General features: G+C 36.3%; 1 pseudogene; it reads left to right on the forward strand.

Moving 5' to 3' along the window:
* Positions 1-16609: 16609 nt before the first annotated feature.
* On the forward strand, positions 16610-18640 carry LOC107800213 (uncharacterized; annotated as a pseudogene).
* Positions 18641-19703: the final 1063 nt, after the last annotated feature.

Below are 19703 nucleotides of genomic sequence, written 5' to 3' on the forward strand. Positions count from 1 at the left end.
TTTTTTATATATTTCCCAATGGAGAACCTTAAGAGAAAATATTTTTGGATTTTTAGAATTAATATCTTAAAGAAAATTTTTAACGAGGTACTAAAGAAAATTCTCTTTTTTTGAACTTTTAGTCTTAATATACTAAAGGAAATATAAAAGTAATTTTTTTTTTGAATTCTAGATATTAATTTTCTATAGGAAAAACCACCTCAAAATTTCTTCTTTTTTTTTAAAAAAGTTTCTAGGAGTAGCATTTCTAAAGAAAATTCTTACGGAAATATAAAAACGCAAAATATCTTTTTTTTTGAATTTTTGATTTATAATACATTTTTCAAATACAAAATAGGAAATAATAATAAAAGACTCGACAAACTTAACTAGACTATGACACACTCTAGCATCAACTAAATGACTGAATACTACTGTATAGGACTACAAAGTAAAACATGAACAATAGACTCAAAAATAATAAAAAGGCTCCTCAGGCAGCTCCCGAACGCAGTGGTCCTGGGGTATCTGTCATGCTCAAACTCCGGTAAGTAGATCCACACCTGTATGAGAAAACTGAAACCAACACTATGTGAGACAATAACATTCCTTACTAGACGCATGCAAAACATGGTTGAGACTATTTTTGCAAAATGGCTTATGTGGCCAAAAAGGTGGCTAGAAGTACAAAATTTGGCTAAGACCCCGCAAAGCCAAGAACCTAAGATTTACTAGGAAGACTGGACCCTATGTGGGCTGCCTATGTATCACGCCCTGAAAGACGAGAACCAGGTATGCGTAGTTCGGGCAAATTGGATACGGGCAAGAATTAAAAGTGCAAATTTTTTTTCTTCTTTCTTTTTTCATGTTTTTTTCTTTTTCTTAACAAAAATGTGAAAGAAAACATAACTGGGCCCTACTTGCTTTATTTTCACACTTCACCCTTTTTTCTTTTTTTCTTTTTTTATTTGATCTCAACTATCATTGGTCTGCCAAATTACCCTTTTACCCTTGAAGATTGTAACATGTAGCACATAGGATGCATCAGGATGGTCTTTTATTTTTTGGTACACCTGTCCTAGACGGACCCAACCTCTGTGTTGTGTCCCCAAAGTCAAATGCACATGATGCAAACAAACGTGCCTACTAGGGATCCAGCATGAGGTTATGTTATTCTAAGTTTAAATCTTGGGGTTGTGTTCTAGACCTAGCTTATCCGAATAGACAACTCGAGCCGAAGAGGGGGCAACGTACCGGGAGCACTGAAGTCTACCCGGCCTAGTAGCTGGCCTAACCCCGTTCTTATTTGGTATAACTTCTATAGAAAAAGCGGGCCACGTGACCGTGGGCACCATTTTTAGAAGACTTAGAAGGGTGGCGTAAAAAGACTGTTATATACAATTCAAACAATATTAAAGCGGTAAACAGATAGCATTTAGCACAAAAGGTTCATAGAATACAGTAATATTAACAATGAATGAAGCCAAGTAAAAATCACAATAACAAGCTCGAATTCTTGAACCCTGAACCAGAATTTTCGGGTTCTTGTCCCCAGTAGAGTCGCCAGAGCTGTCACACCTCCTTTTTACTACCCCAGGAAGGGTATAAGGGAATTTTTTTCAATTTAAGTGACAATCGAAACGGGATTATTTATTAAATTTAGAGTCGCCACTTGGGATAATTTATGGTGTCCCAAGTCATCGGTTTAAAATCCCGAATCAAGGAAAATTGACTCTTATTTATGGTCTACGAACAAAAAAATCAGGATAAGGAATTTTGTTAACTCGGTAGAAGGTGTTAGGCATTCCCGGGCTCCGTGGTTCTAGCATGGTCGCTTTGATCATACTTGGCTTAATCAAATTGTCTAATTACCCTTTTAGAACCTATGTGCTTTCACCTATTTTAATTAAGAAATTATCCTAAAACAATGTGTCACACGTACGTGTACCCATTTGTTTGGCGCGTCAAAAATCATGTCACGCGAACGTGTCTACAATTAATAACGCTTTATTATTATTAAGAATGTTTAGTCGAAGTTGCGTGAACGCATACTCCGATTTTGTTTTTTAGAAAAATATCATAATTATGTTACGCGAACGTATACATAATCACAATAATAAACTAAGTCGCACCTAAACCAAGCTACGAATATTTATTTTAGAAAACGTAATCATGTCACGCGAACGTGTACATAATCACGCTAATAAATTCAAAATGCGCCTAAAGGTTCGCCTACCCAGTGCGATCGGCCTAAGCATGCTACTAGCGAACAACGTAGTGAAGCAACTTTTATTTTTAATTCTCGAACCCCATGCCTAGGCCTTTTCAAACACCTAAGCAAACCAAATAAGAAATTTTGCTGACTTAATTCCTTTGCCATCACAAAATTGATTATGAGGCTTTAGACATCTCTTAACGAAGCAACGGATCAAGGAAACCAAAACTCACTTTAGCCGTGAAAATGTATCCAAGCAGATTAAACCAAACATACGAACGATAGTCAGCAAAACCAATTTGGATATACCAAATACTATTAGGACAATCCAGAACAAAGAAATAAAACATGAAACTTAGATTATCATTAAATTGAAGAAAATAAACTAACTAATCCAAACAAGAAAATTAGCCAAATGGTTCATTAAACATGAATAATAGTACTTCTGAATATGACAACAAAGGCAAAAAACTGACCAAAGGTACATACCAGCCCGACGACAACAAGCAGAACCAGCACCGGAGACCTCAAACGGAACCGGAACTGTTAAACAGAACCTTCCCCGGCGAGCAACGACAAAAAGCCTTGACGTACACCTTTTTATGGTTTACGAAAACTAGCAAAAAACTCAAAGGGTTGTCGAAGCATACAAGTCTGGTCCGATCTGGTTTCGTCCTAGGTCAAGGCTGGGCGTTGGAATGGTTTTTGTGGGTGGTGTGGAGTGATGGCCGGCAGGCAAAGGGGTGACCAGTGACTCTAAGATGATTAGATTCTTAGGTTGAAGAAGATGTGATCATGTTCTCTTCGTTCGTCTCTGTTGATGGTTGAAAAAAGATGAAGCCGTGGCTGAAGTCTCTTGGGCGTTCTAGGTCTGAAGCTCGCCAGAGATGGTAGATTTTGAGAGGAGTGAGTGGGGAGGGGCTGGAATGGGGTCGTTTATTTGGCAGATGGCAGGGAGTTTTGGGGTGGTCGTTGGTTGTGTGTCTGTGTGTTGTTGGAGCAGAAAGGGCAGGTTCCGATGGGGGAGGGGGGTCACGAAGAAGAAGACGTGAGAGGGGGGTGTCGTCTATTGTGTATTCAGTTATGCGGCTGATTTCTCTTCCTCATTTTTGTGTTTTTTTCGCTAATTTTTGGATATGGAGTAGCCAAGAAGATGAAAGAGTCAGGGGGGAGTCCTTATTTTGGAGAAAACGATGGATCGCTCTTAGGTCCTAGGGTCTAGGTATTTGTAGGGTTTTTTTTAGGTTAAGGGGTATAGGTTTAGGAATTATGGGCTAGGTCCGAAAATTAAGCTTAAAATGGGTTGTTTGAGCCCAAATTTTATTCTTTCTCCGTGAACGACACTAAAATAGGACCTCATTTACTAATTAATCCTATTTAAGTAAAATAATTATCTAAATAATACTAACTGCTAAAACAAACCTATTTTTTAGTATTTTTAAATATAGTACTATTTTTGTATTTTTTTTAGTTTTATGAAAAGTAATAAACTAAAAGCAACTAAAAAGAGGAAATATTTTTTTAATTTTCATTTTTTTGATAAAATAAAGTAAAAGAGTCAAAACTAATTGAAATATCGATATTAGGCCTAAACTAAATATTTTACGCTAAAATGGGTGAAATTTCGGGTAGGGTCAAAAATCACATGTTTACAAAAGCCATTCGAATCAAATACATCCCAAATCTGGCGCTCAAGCCCAAGTGTACAACCACAAACTATATGTATAACTTCACGCTGAAGAAACTGATCACTGCTACAATCATGCTGATATAACCATTACTAACCGACCCCACTTCTTCCACTTTATTCTCAACTTGCCTTAGAAATAATAATAGCTCCATTCAAACGTAACGAACCAAATCCGCACTCATTCAGAGTGACCCGCCTCATGAGACCACATCGTCTCATTACTCATGAATTATCTCATATTCTCCTTATGCGCACAATAACATCTCCAACTGGTACAACCATTATGCAAGACCTTCTGCCAATTCGAAGCTATTTCTTCCTTTCCTCTAATACTGCACTGCATACCCAATAATAACATAGAACATCCTAAGTCCTTAGGCACTGCACTTAAATTCTCGAACCCACCAGGACCACTGTTGAGAGTCACCCACTCTGACTAGGTCCCGAATATAAGCCAAACTCTAGTGTTCTGCTAGCACGTGAAAACCCTATCAAAGAAGCACACGACTGAATTCTTTTCCTTATAAATTACATCCACAAGAAGCATAAACTAGAGTCTTCCCAAAACCTGAACATGAATCGATAAGGCCCAAATATAGCACGGATTCCTCAAATCCTTTACTCGAATTGCCACTGATATTTTTTGTCCTTAGTCATAATAACTTACCAATACACCGATAACCCGAAACTACACAAGCAGACAACCATACAATCTAATTGTAGATAGTGGGGCTCCCTACTTAGCTTCAAGCTACAATTACATAACCCTGGGACCCACCAAGATTCCTTCTTTCCCATCGACATCAACTAAAATTCCAACAATGCATTCCAAACTCGAATCATGTTGCATCCAAATAAAATCTGTGGACCTAGTCACTGTCCATCATGATTCCCAAATTGCTCTAAACTTTCCTCAAGGCATGAGGCTATCCTACCACAGAACCCATATATTACTCTGTCACTCTCCCACTTTGGTTAAACCCTCTCCTTTAAGCAACTTCTCGACCTCTGCTTTCCATACTTGACCTACTACCAATTCAATTAGTGCGAGACATCTTCCGCCATGTCCTTCCTCATCTTTTGCTGCCCAAATACTACCTCAAAGCAAAATCCATCGTTGTAGAACCTGATATGATAAATTTCTACCAACTCTAAGGCTTCTAGAAGATCATCTTTCTTGAGCCATCAATATTAGAAACACTGATTCGATCCCAAAACTGCTACACACCTCTATCTCTGACAACCGCTTCTCAGGCACCATTTCACAATGCCCTGCCCCAAAGGCGAATCGAAGAAGACCATAACACCAGCGAACTTCAATGCATTCAACAAAGACAATGACACTACATCATAATTGAGAATTCTACCATGCCCAAAAATACCAAGTCTCGCCGCTTCATGCACCAAACCTAGACATCTATAGTTTGTTTGCCTTTCCTCCGCTGGGATTAAATGTTGAGCCTCCTTTCAATTCTTTCACTGCGTTGGCACATAAATGAGTACCCCACCATTACATCAATACTATGATATAACAACTCATGAAGATCATAGAAACCTGTGCATAACTTCAAAACCATCAGAGATACATCTACTGAGCTGAAATGACAGAACATCCTTCCGCAAGAAGACGATAATAACTTGCTCGAATGCACAGGGAGAAACATCCTTCCCCACGTCTATAGCACCACTGCAACTCCTCGATGCTCAATCGACACGAGCACTCAACATCGTATAAGAATGAGTAGGAAGGAAGTAAAAGCATAAGCCTCAAATTGCACGATGGGGAATCAAGAAGGGAAGTGCTCCTAACAGTCCTATAGTCTCTCAAAAATAAGTACAAACGTCTCCGTACCGATTCGCAAGACTCTAATAGACTTGCTCGTGACTTGTGAGACATAAGTGAACCTAATGCTCAGATACAAGGTTGTCAAGACCCATAATCCACTAAAGGTCATGATGGCGCCTAATACCGCTGTCAGGCAATCCAACAGTGAATGATTAACTTAATTACTCATTTTAGTATTTTTAAAATCATAATTTTTATCAATTAAATAGTAGAATTTACAGGGTAAATGATAATATTTACATGAACTACAATAATGAACCACCCTTAGGAACCCCCAAAACCTAGTGTCACAAGTGCATGAGCATTCAACTAGGAAATATAATAAAATACAACATCTGTCTAGAAAACAAATTAGTTAGGAGAATATAAATAACTCTGATGGAGACTCTGCAAGCTGCAGATCGTAACATGAAATACAGCTCACGGTAAGTCCCCTCAACATCTGCGCCTTTGCACCCAAAAGACCACCGGACATATATGTACTTGCACAAAAATATGCAGCAAGTGTAGCATGAGTACGTAAATCAACGCATACCCATTAAGTATCTAGCCTAACCCTAGAGAAGTAGTGATGAGGGATCAACATCAACACTTACTAGTGGTCCAACAAGACAGATACAGTAAAAGGTAAACAGATATGGGCAAAGTGAATAAATGAAATAAACAAGTATAAATGTGAAATCCTCCTCTCAACAATAAACTCAAACTCACGATTAGCAGTCACCTCCTTGTCACGACCCAAAATCCCACCACAGGCGCTGTGATGGCACTTAGTCTCTAAGACTAAGTAAGCCGATCATAATAACAATTCAAGCCATTTTTTTAGAAAATAGATAATCGAAACCAACAACGAAAATAATAATACAACCTCCCAAGACTGGTAATAGTGAGTCATGAACTCAAACTAAATACATGAAATGATCTTAAGGAAATTGAATATACAATAATGTTCGAATAATAATGGATAGTACGAAAAATGGAAAGACTCCAAGGGACTGCGATGACTGAGCAGCCCTACCTTGAATCCTTGCGATCACACTCTAACTCTGTCCGAGTCCGATATCTCCAATACCTGGCTCTGCAGAAATGTAGTATGAGTACACCACAGTCGGTACTCAGTAAGTATCAAAACTAACCTCGGTGGAGTAGTAACGAGGTACAATCAAGACACTCGCTAGTCTAATAACCTGTGCATTATAGCATATAAAAATAACATGAAGCTAATAGCAATGATAACAACAATAATCAACCAGTGATATAAACAACAAGGCAGCAAGAAACCATAAATATTGCTCAAACAATAATGAACACAAGTACAACCAAATAATTAAGTCCTACAAAATATACATCTTTCATCTATAAATTTTTCAAATAAAAATCTTTAGAATATGATCCTTTCCAATAACTATATTTCGAATATACTTCTTTTAAATAAATATCTTTCAAATAAATATCTTTCGAGTATAATCCTTTCAAACAATATTTTGAATATAATTCTTTCAAATAAAAGTCATCTTGTGACAGCTCATTTATAATCATACATAATACGGGTCTCAGCCCACTTTTATATTTCCATGGCACCTCATTCCCATATTTCTATCATAACTGCATGGACAACTCGCGTGCGATAAACATCAATATATAAAAATCTGCACGATCAATTTACTTTAGAGATAGTTGGATTGAAGAAAATGATATTGCACTTAAATTAAAGCATCAGATAATCTACTGATTTGGATGTAAAACTTATTAATTTAAAATATAATTGTAACTTCTTTTATTTAAAACAACTCGGTAATCGAAAATCAGTAAAAACCAGAAATATAAATCTTCAGAGTCTCGTACTAAAAACCCAAATCCAACACAATACAACAAGGAGCACAAAACACATAATAATAAAGTCAACTAGCACATCATGGAAGAAGACGAGAATTTGCATATCACGGAAAAACAAAATAACCAAAGGCAAGTGCAGCCATAGAAAAGTATCAGCAAAGGGCACTCCCGAGATACCGTCTCGTAGTCCCAAAAGTAAATGTTCAACAGGGGATCTCCCGAGGTACTGCCTCGTAGTCCCAAAAGTAAATGCTCAACACGGGATCTCATAAGGTACCACCTCATAGTCCCAAAATTAAATGCTCAACAGGGGATCTCCTGAGGTACCGCCTCGTAGTCCCAAAAGTAAATATGCAAGACAGGAGGATCTTCCGAGGTACCACCTCGTAGTCCCAAAAGTAAATATGCATCAACAGGGGCACTACAAGTGCTCAAATATCACAATATTTCACAAGTTACACCTTATGTCCTCAATTAGCACATCATTCACAAATTGCACTACAAGTGCTCAAATATCACAACATATCACAATTTGCACATCAAGTGCTCAAATATTACAACTTGCCACATAAATCAACAATAATATTATTTTCCACAATAAAGATCCCACGGCTCGACCATAGTGTGTACAACATCTTAACAAAATATTCGGGAATGAACAACTCAACCGAATAATATTTCACAATTTGGCACTCTGCCTCAATATGATTAACGACCTTTATAATTCAATACCAAGTTTTTCAACAACATGAACTGAAAGGTAATTCATCAAGGAGCAACACCTCTTTTAAATCACAACTTCAGAAAATAAATTGATTTATTCATCTTATTTACTAAATTTCCCAAAGTATTTTCCATAAAAATAGCATCTCAAACAAACACAAAGTTCACATAAAGGTCAAGTGGCAATCACACCAAGTTATCATATAAAAACAGCATTGGCAAACAAGGAATGAGGCATGACAAATAAGGGATTTAATAAGTTCCAACAATTTTCCAGTTTAATACATAAGGGTGTCTATAAATTTTTACCGATATAATTTGCAAATATAAACCAAGTACGTACTCGTCACCCCGGGTACATGATTTTTATTCACACAATTTCCACATAAGACTCAATGTCTTAGGGGAAATTTTCCCACACAAGGTTAGGCAAGATACTTACCTTTTTGAAGTTAGGACGATATTCCAAAATTGCCTTCTTGCTTGAATTGACCTCCGAATAGTTCAAATCTATCCAAATTAATTATAGAACTTCATTAAAATTCATTGAAAATAATTTCGAATAATATAACGTCGACTTAAAATTTTATATTTTAAAAGTCAACCAAAAGTGAACGTGGGACCCACCTCTCGGAACCCGACATAATTTTTACGAAATCCGAACATCATCCTGATACGAGTTCAACCATACCAATTTTATCAAATTCCAATAACAACTCGACCTCCAAATCTTAAATTTTCGTTTTTGGAAGATTTTGTAAAAATCTTGATTTCTTCCATTTAATTCCAAATTAAACAATAAATATAACCATGGATTTATGAAATATAAATATTTTCCGATATAGGACACTTACTTGAGTTGAAATCGTGAAGAAATCCTCAAAATCGTCCAAGAACCAAGCTCCAAAAATTCCCAAAACGAAATGAAAAGTCACTATTTTTTATGCCTTATGTTTCTGTCATTTCCCGCTTATGTGGACTGATTTGCGCGCTGCGGAGTCACTTCTGTGCCACAAAAGCTTGCTTCTGCGATGATTACTGCCAGCCAAAAGTTCGCACCTGCGAAGCCATTTTCGCTCCTGCGATGGTCGCTTCTGTGATGGTCAGGCGCATCTGAGCTTGCACTTCTGTGAAGAAGTTGCCGCTTCTGCGGCCTTCTTCTTCAGCTCCTACCCAGGTCGCTGCTACATTGCAAATCCTAGCTTCTGTGACCAAATTCTCGCAGAAGTGGTCGCATCAGATGTTGTCTAGAAGCAACAGAATTCCAGCAACTTTCTTGAAGTCCGAGTTGATCTGTTAACCTTCTAAAATCCACCCCAGGCCCTCGAGACTTTAACCAAATATACAAACATGTCCCAAAATACAATATGAACTTAGTCGAGGCTTTAAAATACCTTAAACAACGCCAAAACTACGAATCACGCATTGAATCAAATTATGAGTTTTTAAATCTTCCAACTTCTATATTTATCGCCGAAACGTATCAGATCAATCCGGAATGACTTCAAATTTTGCACGCGAGTCACAAATGACGTAACGGAGATATTCCAATTTTCAAAATCAAAATCTGACCCCTTTATCAAAATTTCTACCTTCGGTCGAATTTTCCAAAAATATTCTATTTTTCAACTTTCTCCAAATGCGTAGAATCTTTTTACGGACTTCCAAATTCAAATTCGGACGCACACCTAAGTTTGAGATCACTATACAAAGCTATTGACATTATCAAAATTCAATTCCAAGGTCGTTTCCTCAAAAGTCAACTCTCCGGTCAATTCTTTCTATTTAAGCTTCAAAATGAGAATTTTTCTTTAAATTCAATTTCGAATCTTCCGAAAACCGAACACGACCACACACGCGGGTCAAAATACATATTACGAAGCTGCTCGAGACCTTAAGTTGCTGAACGGGAGTTAATTCTTAAACACACACACACACACACACACACACACACACACACACACACACACACACACACACACACACACACACACACACACACACATATATATATATATATATATATATATATATATATATATATATATATATATATATATCATAATTCAAATCAGGAAAACTCCTAGATACACTAGCCCTTTTGATAAATGATTGACAAATGATATGCATTTTTTCCATGGGAGTATTTTATAGAAATGCCGAGGCGTACGACCTGATCCCATTATAATCTGGTATATAACCTTAGATAAATCTATTATATTGCAAAGGAGAACGGCTCGCTCCCATGAGAGTGTGGTACATAATCATGCCGAGGCGAATGGCCTAATCCCATAAGATGTGTGCGCTGCAGAGGGTCGAACGGCACAAACCATAGATGTATCTATCTTGCCGAGGCGAATGGCCCGATCTCATTAGAATAAGAAGCTTTGACTGGTCCTTGACCCCACTCACGAAGGGATTTGTGAGTTTAAGGAGCTATGAGAAAACCTTTCGGTGATAATGCATAACGCGGGAGAAATTCATAATAGGAGTACAATTATTCACGGCTAATCACGAAGCCCGTCGAATCTCTACAATAGCGAGTCTATCGCTCTACACAAGTCTAGTATCAATTTGTAATGTAAAATAAAGAAATTTAATGGGTAAGAGACTGCTCAGATAGTAAAGCTATAGCATTGTGTACCTAAGTCTACCCGGACAATAACATGAATTTAGCTACGTACGGATTCTCGTCACCTCGTGCGTACATAGCCCTCACAACAAGTAGCACATATGAAATACATCACCTAGGGGTAGTTTCCCCCTCACAGAGTTAGACATGAGACTTACCTCACTTCGCAATCAAATTCAAGATTCCAATAAACCTTTGCATCGTGAATTGGTGTCCAAAATCTATTGTCCAGTCATTTACCCTATGCGATCGCATCCAAACTCCCGCGATTGTGAAGCACAAAATTTTTTCATCATTTTTTTACTTTATGTGATCGCGGCCATTTTCCTGCGATCGCAAAGAACAAATTTTTCCAACAGCCTTCTCCAACTCTTCTGGATAGCCTCTAGTATAATGGTTACAACCTTTTGCACAAAACTCCAAATAACAAATTATTTAACTTTCTAAAAATTATACACCAAGATCAACAACTTTCATGTTTTGGTCATATCTCAATTTTTTATAAATTTCGAGATATAAGTTGCCAAAGTCAGCCCTATGCAACATAAATTTTATTTTCGCGATTTCCAAACATCTTTCCTTTTGGAGTATACCAACCATAAATTTTTGTACACAACTAAAAATGCCAAATGCTTTGATTTTCTAAATACTAGACACAAATGTTTACAACTTTTATTTTTGGATTATCTCAAAATTCATTATAGATTAGGAGATATAAGCTTCCAAAATCGGGTTAGTGCAGCAGATATTTTCCTCTACGCGATCGTGAAATGTCTTCCGCAATCGAGAATCACTAGGAAATTTCTTCCATTTTACTCATCGCGATCGCGGCTAATTCCCCGCGATCGCATAGCACACTGCTATAGCTAAAAACCAGCAGCTAAAATGGGCCTAGAAATAGTCTGAAACCACCCCGAAACTCACCCGAGCCCCTCAAATCCCCGTCCGAACATACCAACAAGTCTCAAAACATATCACAAACTTATTCGAGGCCTCAAATCACATCAAACAACGCTAAAAACATGAATCACATCCCAATTCAAGCCTAATGAAACTAAGAAATTCGAACTTCTATATTCGATGTCGAAACCTATCAAATCAATTCCGATTGACCTCAAATTTTGCACACAAATCATAATTAGCATTACGGACCTACTCCCATTTTCGGAATTGGAATCCGACCCCGATATAAAAAAGTCCACTTCGTTTCAAACTTCCAAAAACCTTCAACTTCTAACTTTCGCCAAATGACCCCGAAATGACCTACAGACCTCCAAATCCACATCCGGACGCGCTCCTAAGACCAGAAACACCATACGGAGTTATTCCTAGGATCTAATTCCCACATGGACATCGGTAACATTAAAACACACTTCAACCCAAATTCATGAAATTCTTCCAAAATGCCAACCTTCCACAATAAGCGTCGTAACGCTCCCGGGTCATCCAAAACCCTATCCGGGCATACTCCCAAGTCCACAATCATCATACGATTCTATTGGAACCTTCGAATTCCTATTCCAAGGTTATTTACTCAAAAGTCAAACCTTAGTCAACTCTTCCAACTTAAAGCTTCCGAAATGAGAATTTTCCATCTGAATCCACTCCGAACTTCTCAAAATTTAATTCCGATCACACGTGTACGTCATATACATGAACTGAAGCTACTCAAGGCTTTAAATCACGGAATAATGCGCTAACGCTCAAAATGACCGATCAGATCGTTACAGTCCACACCATCTATATGAATTCGGTGACGGGCTCCTAATTACCAAAAATATTATGGGACTATCCGAAATGATCTAATGAAAAATAGTTATAGCTTCACCATAATTGTTCCACGCTTTTTGGTATTTAGGGCTATAAAATAGGAATTTAGGACGATTTTCGATTTTTCGTACGCAGGGGCGGATTTACTATGGTAGAAACGGTGTCATCCGACACCGCTTGTCAGAAACGTTTACTGAGTAACATATGGAGTAGTATAATATGAAACATAGATATATGAAAAAATAAATGACACCGCACTACAAATAAAATGGTGCAGCTCACTGTGCATCTTTTCCTTGGAATAGGTCGGGAGTTCGACTCTAAATTTGACCTATTTTTTTGCTTAATATTTTGGTCTTTAGTTGTTTCAAAAATAATGCTAAAACATGATCGAACTTGGGACCTATTTATGGGTGAGTGCAAACCCAATCACTTTGCGTGTACTCCTTTTCATTCCTCATATGACCTAAAGTTAAATATATTTCAATGATGCTATTATAATTTCAAAAGGTGTAAATCTATTGAGCCGAGTTATAAAAATATACTTGTAAGTGATAGTATGTCTGATTAATGATTTGTTCACATGTTTACTTTTTGAATGTCAACACCGCTTACTGAAAATCCTGCGTATATCACTGTTCGTATGGTAATATCCATGCCATCTTCATGGATTCAAGTGTTGGGTTCCGAATCGCCTAAAATTTTATGTACCACCAGAAACAGCCTAATGAATAATAGTCATAACTTCATTATTGCCGTTTCTTGTTATTGTTATTTTAGGGAAACAAAACAGGATTCAGGATGATTTTTTATTTTTCGTGTGTCAATGTTGACGCCATCTTTATGAATTCGGGTGACGGGCTCCGAATCGCCTAAAATTTTAGGGCCCATCAGAAAAAACTTAATGAACAATATTAATTGTTTCGCCATGATGGTTCCTCAATTTTTGGTATTTTAAGGCCATAAAATAGGAACACATTTTGCTTTCCAATTTTTTGTGTGTTAATGTTCACGTCATCTTCATGAATTCGGGCGACAAGCTCCATATATTCTAAAATTTTGTGGGATAATAAAAAATGACCTAATGAACAATAGTTATAGCGTCAGAATTATGAGATAATTTGTGGGCACATCAGAAACGAGTTAATGAAAAATAGTTATTGCTTCCCAATAACTGTTTTTTAATTTAAAGAGCAGTAACAACTTAAAAACGTACTACGTTAGCGTTAGGTTTGTTAATGCTATAGAGTGTACTGTGTTTACCGAGAACATGGTAACAACAATTAAATTTGTAAATGGTATTCTAAAAATACGTGATCTATTCCCGAGCTAGTTGTTAGAGCAGTTGATGCTAATAATATGAAGTTTAAAGATTAAATGCGAGTCAAAACAAGGTAGCAATTGAACCAAAGGGCCTTCTCCCCGGGTACAGGCCGGGTCGATGGGGGACCTTGAGGTCGAGCTTGAACTATCGGGGGTAGTCAGGGATGGGATAACAGTTGGGGATATAATTAAACAAGGCTATTTATGGCCAATACTAAGTTATACGATGAAAAACAAGTAAGAAAGCGATAAATATTAAGGTGACCTCGGGCCAGCGAGAACAAGCAAGTTAGAAAGATATAAGAGAGAGAGAGAGTGGGATAATTGCACTTGTGGAGAAATGGAGCAACATCAGCCCTTTACAAGGTAGGGTGAGTCCCCTTTATATAGGAGGGGAACTCGGCTACAAGTATGTGGAGATTAATTACAAAGTATGGAGATGGGATGGCTTGACGCGATGCCTCAGCATAGGCTCTGGATAGGCCGGCCCTGTCAGACTTAGCCGTGTGCCTTGGGAGCTTCCCCTTCTGTCCTGGCTTCGATCTCCGTCTTCTCTGAGTTAGGCCTCGACGAGTCCCGAGGTCGGGAATTTGGCTGTGGCTTCCCGTCCTCGGAGTCTCGAGGCGTTCTTCAGAAATGACTTGACAGCGAGAAATCAAGTCCTCTGATTTTGCCGCATACATACTGCAAAGCGTTATTTACATTGTAATGAGATTTGGGACATTAACAACCCTTAAATTTAATTTGCGTGTGAAAAGTAATTTTATTAAAGTATATAATTTGAAAGCGTTACAAAAACACTTTTACGCTATTTTGATCTCCATGTCATTCGTATGACAAGATATGCAGTTGAGATTCTCCTCCATTTATTTGCCGTGCAATAATTAGTAAACTTGCGGAATACCTAAAACCCTCTTAAACTTGATACAAATTATTAGTTACAGTCCTAAATTATTTGTAGTCTTAATTATCCTCTTGAACTTGATCTTTTGAGAGCCATTACTCCCTCGATGTTGATATGGCAAAAAGTGTGGATACACTCTCTTTTAAGCGCATGGGAGTGAAGAAAAATAAAAAAATCAGCTTTCAAGTAGGTTATTTTTTAACTTTTAATTGTCATATAGTCATATATATAATAATTTATTTGCTACAACTATATATTTTTTGTTGCTTCATCTTAACATACAATGTGGACTTTACTCTAACTTTTATTCTTTTTTATTTCTTCTATAGATATAATGTCTATTTGTTCCAATTGAATATTTCTTATTTTCTTAGGTCAAATCTATAAAAAGTTTGGTTGGAACTCCATCATTTTAGCCAAATAGAAAACTATTAGCAAAAATAATGGAGTACTAGTTGTGTATTTCCTGTTATTTTTTCCGTTAAATATAATTTCTATTTATTTTAGTTGTGTATTTTTATTTTCGAGTCAAATCAGTAAAAAAGAAAATTTAGGTACAACTCCATTATTTTTTACCAACTAAAAAAGGTATAGCCAAAATAGTGAACTTGTAATTGTACACTCTTCTTATTTCTTCATTTGATGCAATGTCTATTTATTTCAACTGTGTATTTTAACTTTTTCACGTAAACTCTGTAAAAAAAATATATTCTTAGAGCTCCATAATTTAGAGCTATATAAAAAATAATAGTTAAAATAATAAATTTCAAACTGTGTATTTTTCATATCTTTTTAGATATCTTGACTATTTATTTCAACTATATAAATCTTTATTTACAGGTCAAATTCAAAAATAAATAATTAAAACTTTATTATTTTTAGCCAAATAAAAAAATTAGCCTAAATAATGTAGTTCTATCCAAGTTTTTATTATAAATATTATCCGAAAAAGATTAGCTAAACAAGTAACACACTTAAAAAGGTAAAATATATATATTTTTTAATATTCCAAAAAATGTCACATGGACAGTAAAATTCACGTGGCAGGCGAGTGCATGCCACTTTCCTGGGACGAGATCGTCCAAGGGGTGAAAGCTATGGAATAACTAAGTATATGGGAGTAATTAAGACCATAGATAATTTAAGGATATAACGAATAATGTATACCTAATTTAGAAGGTTTTAAGGTATTTTGCCTTTTTTTCTCATCCACATAGTAAACTTCATATTGTATGGTTTCCGCCTAATTTTACTCCAGGTGTGTAACTGATCTAATTAAAAAAAGAAATTCAAAAAAAAAAAAAAAACAGTCGGTGGTACTTTTGTGTAGCCACCGAGTTCACTCATGTTCTATTTCTAATGATTTAAAAAATAATGCCTTAAAAAAAATAATATAAGTAAATAATTATCAGATAAACTTTAGAACAAAATAATTACTCAATGTATTTTTAATTTTCCAGAAAGGGATTTTTTTGTCCATACACCGTATTGTGAATCAAGCAATACAGTTGAGTATCTCCTCTTTCTTCGTATATCATCCAAAAATGTAAATTAACACAAATTAAATCATAACCTAAACTGCCGCCTAATTTCACTCAAGTCGGTAAATAATGATCCAAAAAGATCAAAGTCGGTGTTTTTGTTATACGTAGCCGCCAAGAAATCCATCACTATATATATATTCCCACATATTCAATATGAACAAATATCAAAACAGTTCTCACTTTACTGTAACCCTAAATATCACTTCACTATCACCTTAATTCCTCCTTCTCAACCTTAGTATATTCAACAATGGCACCACCTACTGCATTACTTGGTCCATCAGAAATTCAAGGAATTTCCACCACCATCACGACCTCACCACCCACCCCACCCACCATTCGTTCCCTCATAATTAAATCCACCCCAAAACCAGAAAAAACAAGAAAATATCCATGTTGGGACTGTGATTCTGATTGCTCATGTGAATCCTCACCAGAACCAGAAACAAGATTTCCTCCAATGGGTTTAACAGAGAATGGTTCAGCAACTTTTCTTTCTACTGGAAATCCTTGTTTAGATTTCTTTTTCCACGTTGTTCCTGATACCCCACCTGAACAATTATTGAAAAGATTGGAAGTTGCTTGGAATAGTGATCCTTTAACAACCCTTAAACTTATTTGTAATTTAAGGGGTGTCAGAGGTACTGGAAAATCAGAAAAAGAAGGGTTTTATATTTCTTCTTTATGGCTTCATATTTACCATCCTAAAACCCTAACATGCAATATTAAAGCCATAGCTAATTTTGGGTATTTTAAAGATGTGTTAGAGATTTTGTATAGATTACTTGAGGGTCATGAAGTTAGAAACAATGAGAAAGAAGAGTGGGAGGAAAAGAAAAAAAATATTTCCTATGTGAGTAAAGGAAAGGCAAAGAGAATTCGATTGGAGAAAACTATAGCTAAGGCAAAGAAATTATTAGATAGGTATACACAAGATTGTAATTTTCAATTTTTGTATGATAAAGTCTCTTGTTTCTTTGCTGATGCTTTGAGGGAAGACATGAAGTTGTACAATAAAGGGAAGCTGTACGAACTTAGTCTCGCGGCGAAATGGTGTCCATCTCTTGATTCATCTTATGATAAGGCATTGTTAATGTGTGAAACTATTGGAAGAAAATTATTCCCTCGCGACGATTATATTGAGTATCAAGATCTTGAAGACGCGCATTATGCTTATCGTGTGAGGGATAGATTGAGGAAAGAAGTGCTCGTGCCACTACATAAGGCGTTGGAGATTCCGGAGGTTTATATTTGTGCAAATAAATGGGATGAGCTTCCTTATAAGCGCGTCCCATCTGTAGCCATGAAATTGTACAAGAAGTTGTTCTACAAGCACGATAAAGAACGATTCGAGGAGTATCTTGATGATGTGAAGAGTGGGAAAACAACAATCGCGGCTGGTGCATTGCTTCCACATGAGATAATAGCATCATTAACCGATTCTACGGGGCCAGAAGTTGCAGAGCTTCAATGGGAAAGAATGGTTGATGACTTAGGAAAAAAAGGGAAATTAACAAATTGTATGGCAATTTGTGATGTATCAGGAAGTATGCATGGGACTCCAATGGAAGTTTCTGTGGCCTTAGGGCTACTTATTTCTGAACTTAGTGAAGAACCTTGGAACGGAAAGCTAATTACATTTAGTGAGAATCCAGAATTTCACATAGTGAAAGGGGAAACTTTGTCACAAAAGACAGTTTATTAGGAGAATGAAATGGGACATGAATACAGATTTTCAGAAAGTGTTTGATAAAATTCTTGAAATTGCTGTAAAGGGGAATTTAAGTGAGGAACAAATGATAAAGAGACTGTTTGTTTTTAGTGACATGGAATTTGATCAGGCTTCAACTACTCCATGGGAAACAGATTACAAAGTGATACAAAAAAAGTTTAAGAAAAATGGTTATGAAAATGTGCCTGAAATTGTGTTTTGGAATTTGAGGAATTCAGAGGCAACACCAGTACCTAGTAAACAAGAAGGAATAGCACTTGTTAGTGGATTTTCAAAGAATCTTGTGACTTTGTTTTTGGAAGAAGGTGGGATTTTGAATCCAGAAGCTGTGATGATGCAAGCTATTTCTGGAGAAGAGTATCAAAAGCTTGTGGTTTTTGATTGAATAGTGAAAAGAATTGTTGAGATTGTGATGAGATGTGCTCTTTAATTTCTATATCTATTAATGAGAAATATGAGTTCCACACTTCCACTTATATTTGTGTTAGTCTCTGTAGTTGTGTTTCTTTCATCTATAGTTATAAATTTGCTTTATTTTCTTTGGTCTAGTTAATTCCTCTTATTTTTATTACCAATAGGAAAAGTATGCTACATTGGAGATTTTTTGCACTGGATGTTACTATTAAAGACCTAAGAATATTTGCTAATAATCACAAAAAATAAAATAAAAAGAGTTTTGTTTTAAAGAAAAAAAAAAGGTAATTTGTTTATTTCTTGAGTAGAGCTCAGCCGAAAACTATTTCCCACTTAAAAAGTGAAGGGAAGAAGGAAGCGAGGATTAACGATGGTAAAACTAACATCAATTGATGTTTATATCAAACTATGCTACTTACCATGCATGATCTGGTTATAATTTAAAATGAGAATATGTATGATTAACAACTGTTTCGTGATAGGAGTGTATGTTAAGACATGTATTCATTATTCTGAGCGCCAGACTCGGTCCTTCTTTAATGACTTTTGATCATTTTATTGACGAGCGACATCCTTTATCAAGTCCAAACGATTGTCGACCACCAGAAAAAGAGTTCCCTTTTCCTTTCTCCTTAAATACAATAGACTATTAACTTTATCTTTTGTTTGGTACATTTTGGTTTGTAGACAAGTGCAATGGCACTTGGCGATCGATTTTTCGGCCGAAAATCCTTGCAAATAGAGGGACAAGCAACATGACTGCCCCTAAAGTGTGTTCATAGAGGTGGAAAAGGTTTAAAATGTAAAATGATATGTTCTACCAACAAAGAGAAATAAAGCATTGTTCACTTTCAAATTTGTGAGGTTTCTATAACTTTTATATTTAAACTTTGTGAATCTATATTAATGTTTTGGAGACATTCTTGCAAACACCGCACATGGTCCCATAGGCCATACCAGCCAAAACTTCACAGAATCATAGTCCTAGAGCACACAAGACGTTTTCACTTCTATTTAGATTTTGTATTAACTTAATGTTTACACCTGCAAAAAGTTATTTGAGAAAAGGCAGAATAGTTCGGGATCCCCTTAAAC

Source organism: Nicotiana tabacum, chromosome 7 (assembly GCF_000715075.1).
Source record: "Nicotiana tabacum cultivar K326 chromosome 7, ASM71507v2, whole genome shotgun sequence".
In the NCBI taxonomy this organism is placed as follows: Eukaryota; Viridiplantae; Streptophyta; class Magnoliopsida; order Solanales; family Solanaceae; genus Nicotiana; species Nicotiana tabacum.